Genomic DNA, 5,783 nt, shown 5'->3' on the forward strand with positions numbered 1-5,783 from the left:
ATTTCCACGGTTGTTGGGGAATTGTGGGCCGTTGGTGAAGGAAGCTGGGTGTAATTTCTTCGACGTATTCCGTATTATCGAAGATTGGATTGTGAAGAAGAGGAAGAGGGAAGGAAAGGAAGGAAGATTTGGCAGAGGCGAGAGAGTTGGAGGAGGAGAGGAAGGGTGGAGGAAGGGCGGAGGATCGGTTGGGTGAGTGTGTTGATGACATTATTTGGCCAATTTTGTCGAAAAGCTATCTCCTTCTTTGGATTTGAATGGGTGTTTTCACCGTTCCCTGTAAGATTTCGAGAGGATTTGTGGGAGGAGTTCAGAAAAATATATATTATATATTCAGAGAGAAAAGAAAATTTTCGTATAATATATAAAATATAATAAAAGATCGGCGCTTGCAATTATACTTATTCGATATTCATATATAAATAATAGTAAAAGTAATAAAAAATCACAAGTTACACAGAGTAGACTTTCTTGCAACAAATCTAAGAGTCTAACGTAATGGAATCTGATTTAAATCTATACTGGTTTGAGCAATATATTATATACGAAAAGTACTTATAACTTTGAGAATTATTGGTTATATACGTACAAGAAAAAGTCAGAACGATGTGCATATAAATATTTTAAGCCCATTGAAATCAATGAAGAGGTAGCTTTTCGATAAGTACATCCAATATTCATAGTGATGAACGAATATAGATACACATATATGTCCGGATGGTACATTTATTAGCGGTTCCTCCGCGATTCGATAATACTGATTTACATATTTCCCGATAATGCCGCATATTTCGACATACCGCGTTAGAATTGTAATCATGTGTGTAATTCTCATCCGTACGCGGTAACGAACGATGGTTGTAACGATAGGGGTATTACCAGAAATCCGTCTTAAATCTCTTGTAATTAAATCTTGGACGTAGAGCGTAACATCATAACCCTTTGGTATCGATGTTCTCGATAGATAACAACGGATTAGTTTGCTTTTCTTGGATAATAATAGGTGAGCTTCATCAAAACCTAAAATGTATCTTAAGTTTTCAACATCGTGTATAATCATCGATGATTAAGCGAGGATGAATTATCTTCGTGTTATCTGACACTCTATCTGGTAGCCATAAAATTATAGGTTTCCATTTTTAACAAAATTATTATATATCTTGTTCATTCATCGAGATGGAGATATGTATTCTTGTAATTTGTACAATTTATTTATAATGAGTTTAAGAAATTATGAATAATTTGTACGAGAATAACTTTTCTTAGTTAAAACGTTCTATTTCAATCGAATATTTGGGAAATAAAGAAAATTTTTACATACTTTATATCTGTTATTGAAACAAATATGCATTTAGTATTATTGTATTATTTTCTTTGTATCATTCTCATTAGGATAAACAAATTAGAATTATTCCAATAGAAGAGTGTTCATATGTTTTATTCTAATAGGATATAGTATGAATTTTTTAACGAAACATGTAGAAAAGATTTATGTTGAAAAATGAAGAGATGCCAGGTACGATATTTGTATTAAGTAGTAGGATAATAGTAAGATACACGGTGTAAAATTTTTACGTCAATTTTTATATGGTTACATGTAGTCCAATCCAGTAATGTTGATATTTTCAATGCTGTGTTTATTAATGCTCTTCGTATATCGATTTCTTGAAACAATAATTAAAAATCTCATTACAAGCACAACGTTGATGTGCATAATTAACTCGACACTCTGAGTGTAACAAATAATCTGTATTCGTGCAAGCAATTGTTTTTCTCGTTACAATCCGAGTCTCTGTGACCAGAAATACATAATATCCAGTTGAATTCAATTGAAACTGTTTATTTCGAACAATTCGAATGATATTTCAGATAATTGCTTTCCTCACAATACTTTCACTCCTTTTCGATATTAATAAAATAAACGACACTATTTCGCTGGTTAATTTTTCTTTTGAACAGGAATAATTGTATCGACGAAATATAATAATTGTATATTTTAATAAGAATTTATATCCTTCTTCTTTATTTTATGAAATTAAGAAAATACTTGGATCGAGTTAAGTAAAAACTAAAATTAAAAAAAAGTAAAGTTAGAAATCTTTTCTAAAAAATTCTAAATTTCTAATGTGTTTCTTTCTTCCTAAAATTTTTAATAAAGAAAGAAAGTGATCATTCTATATACTGAGTATATAGAATGTTTCCTTCCTAATCGAACTATAGCAGTATAGTTTATAAGTGAAAATTAGGAATAAGTTAGTTTGTTCATAACCTCTTGAATCCAATCCATTTTTGAAAGATCGAATCTAAAAATAAAAATACAAAAGTTAATATATATAAAAAAAAATTAATTGAAACTTATTTACATTACGTTAGACAGAGATAGCTATAGAACGAAACAGATTTAAGACAAATTTAAACTCGCTCATAAACTTAATAAATAAATTTCACTTTTATAGAAGAATCATTCTGTTTCCATCTTCGAAATCGAGTTTTCAAATGCGTGTTCCAAATACGAATATATTAACACCCTCCTCGTGGATTATAGCTCCTCCAGTTTGACTGAAAAAATAGGAAATTACTGAATATTAGATTTAATACAACTTTAAACTCGGTCATAAACTTAATAAATAAACTTGGATTTATACTTTTATAGAAGAATCATTCTGTTTCCATCTTCGAAATCGAGTTTTCAAATGCGTGTTCCAAATACGAATATATTAACACCCTCCTCGTGGATTATAGCTCCTCCAGTTTGACTGAAAAAATAGGAAATTACTGAATATTAGATTTAATACAACTTTAAACTCGGTCATAAACTTAATAAATAAACTTGGATTTATACTTTTATAGAAGAATCATTCTGTTTCCATCTTCGAAATCGAGTTTTCAAATGCGTGTTCCAAATACGAATATATTAACACCCTCCTCGTGGATTATAGCTCCTCCAGTTTGACTGAAAAAATAGGAAATTACTGAATATTAGATTTAATACAACTTTAAACTCGGTCATAAACTTAATAAATAAACTTGGATTTATACTTTTATAGAAGAATCATTCTGTTTCCATCTTCGAAATCGAGTTTTCAAATGCGTGTTCCAAATACGAATATATTAACACCCTCCTCGTGGATTATAGCTCCTCCAGTTTGACTGAAAAAATAGGAAATTACTGTATATTAGATTTAATACAAATTTAAACTCGGTCATAAACTTAATAAATAAACTTGGATTTATACTTTTATAGAAGAATCATTCTGTTTCCATCTTCGAAATCGAGTTTCCAAATACAAATATATTAACACCCCCGTGGATTATAGCTCCTCCAGTTTGACTGAAAAATAGGAAATTTCTGTATATAGATTTAATACAAATTTAATAAATAAACTTGGACTTACACTTTTATAGAAGAATCATTCTGTTTCCATCTTCGAAATCGAGTTTCCAAATGCGCGTTCCAAATACGAATATATTAACACCCTCCTCGTGGATTATAGCTCCTCCAGCTTGACCGAAAAAATAGGAAATTTCTGTATATAGACTCCCCCCAAATTTAATAAATAAACTTGGACTTACACTTTTATAGAAGAATCATTCTGTTTCCATCTTCGAAATCGAGTTTCCAAATGCGCGTTCCAAATACGAATATATTAACACCCTCCTCGTGGATTATAGCTCCTCCAGCTTGACCGAAAAAATAGGAAATTTCTGTATATGTAACTAGGTTTTTCAACTAGGTGTCACCTTCCAATCGCATTAACATATAGAAATGGGCGCGTGTGTTGATGCATTTTACGTGAACGGGTAGGAAAGCGGCTTAGCCTCTTCTAGGAAATACGATGCCACGTAAGATGGAAATGGGTCAAGGGGCGTCTGCATAAGAAAGTTAATTCCACGGATGTTGGCGTGGATGCAGGGGGCAAGAAACGATCCACTTTTAAATGATAAATTATCCGTGACGATGACGCGCTCTTCGATGAGCTTACTTTTTCGCGAATGGCGCGCTTGCAGTTGCACTTTGTTATAATTCACGTTTTGTAACGGCAATTAACATAAACGATCTCGATTCGTATCGAGCGAGCCATTTATTTGAACCCGTTCGAAAATAAAAACATCACACGCGTGATCGTGATTTACTGGCTGCCGCGTCACGTATTACGTTCCCTTAATGCGAAAATCTGAGCAGCGATTTGATTTACTTGAGATCTATGCGCTCGTATCTCGGTCAATAGAGCCACGATGCTTCTTAATCAGTTGGAGACAAATCACTATTACGTGGATAGATGTGATGAACCATGTGAGTGAGACGATCGATTTTCTCGAGAAATATCTTGAACAAAGAAAGGAAGGAACAAAGTTAAGTAAATTGTTTAAACGTAGAAAAGAACCGAGATAAAAAAAGAATATATATGAAATCTCTTTATTTTTGCTTACCTTTTCATTGAAACATTTCATCTATGCGCGAAAATTTTCTGAACGCGGTAAATAAAGTAAAGAAAATTGATTATTAATCTTCTATTTTAGTCAGAGAAATTTCACTGCTCCGCGCGTCAGACAAGTAGTACAGATCAATCATGGAACAAGGAAATTACTCTAATTATAGTCAGACGAGCGAAATAAAGTAACAGTAATTGAATTAGCAATCAGACAAATATAATAAATCAGTCAGATCATCCCAATCGTACAATTTCATGAATTTTAAATACAATACTCGTAATCAACAATTAAGATTTTTTAATGGTGAAAATCGTTTCGCAAATATTATAAGTAAGGAAGGAGGAGAATAATTCGCCGATTGTTCCCGAATATCCTTAGAAAGCGTTAACAGTAACAGAATAACGACACGAATAGGAATAGAAACGCGAAACCTCAAAACGCTTACTGTCGAAATACTCTAATATTCGAGTCGTATTAGAGGTCAGAGAGTTTCGGGAGGGAATCAATGGCTATAGAGCTTTCAGAGAGTAGCCTTATCTCGAATAGTTCGGGACGAGTTGCAGTTGCATTAAGTAGACGCTTCCTGCACATTTTACGACAACTGCTTTCGCTTACACAGAAACGCACGTGGAGATTCCGCCAAGGTGCATCTATCGTGTAACTCTGCCTTCCACTTGCATCCATTGAATGCACAATTTCTACAGATTTATCTTTGATCGCGGTATACACGGTGTATACATTGAAATGTAAAGCACAGTTCGAGGAAAGAAGTTATAAGCCGCGAAATTATGCCGCGTTTACAAACTTATCGGATGACAGATAATAAACTTGAAAAATTGTTTAACGAGGGAAAAATTACAGCCCTTTCAAGGGGCTACGAAAGGGGTTCGTTTCCGAAGGGGCAATAATGGTTCTAGAAAATATTTGTACGTGATCTTTTTCTTTTTTTTAAACAAATGAAAGTACTATTAATTATAAACGTGTATCGATAATATATATAGAAATATTCTAATGATAAATAGAATGCAAATAACTAGATGTATAGATATATATATTTATTTTCTATAAAAATTAAAATAATTATAAATAAATTTATTATATTGTTAGATCAATTGCTAGTAACTTTTAGATGATTTTTTTAACCATATTATAGAAGTAGAAAAACGATTTTCTTTAATTAATTTAAAGATATTGTAAATTTATAGTCGATATGCAGGTAGAACATATGATGAAACTATATTTTAATTTTTTTAATTTTCTTTTTTACATGGCCGGGAAAAGGGTCGCAAGTTATTTGAATATTAGAAAAGTAGGTTGTAACTCAAAAAAAAAAAAAAAAAAAAAAAAAA

General features: G+C 32.0%; 1 protein-coding gene across 3 annotated transcripts in view; it reads left to right on the forward strand.

Annotated features, from left to right (window-relative positions):
• Positions 1 to 5,783, forward strand: part of LOC102674166 (peroxidasin-like) — a 290,955-nt gene that overhangs the window by 7,442 nt on the left and 277,730 nt on the right. Inside the window, exon 1 of one of the 3 annotated variants that reach the window (XM_031509284.1) lies at positions 9 to 192. The exons of the other annotated variants lie outside the window; for them this stretch is intronic. The gene's annotated coding sequence lies outside the window, so the exon portion shown is untranslated. Of the gene's footprint in view, positions 1 to 8; positions 193 to 5,783 lie in introns of those variants that run through there. 3 annotated transcript variants of the gene reach the window in all.

The sequence above is a fragment of the Apis dorsata genome, unplaced genomic scaffold (genome assembly GCF_000469605.1).
Source record: "Apis dorsata unplaced genomic scaffold, Apis dorsata 1.3 scaffold_135, whole genome shotgun sequence".
In the NCBI taxonomy this organism is placed as follows: domain Eukaryota; kingdom Metazoa; phylum Arthropoda; class Insecta; order Hymenoptera; family Apidae; genus Apis; species Apis dorsata.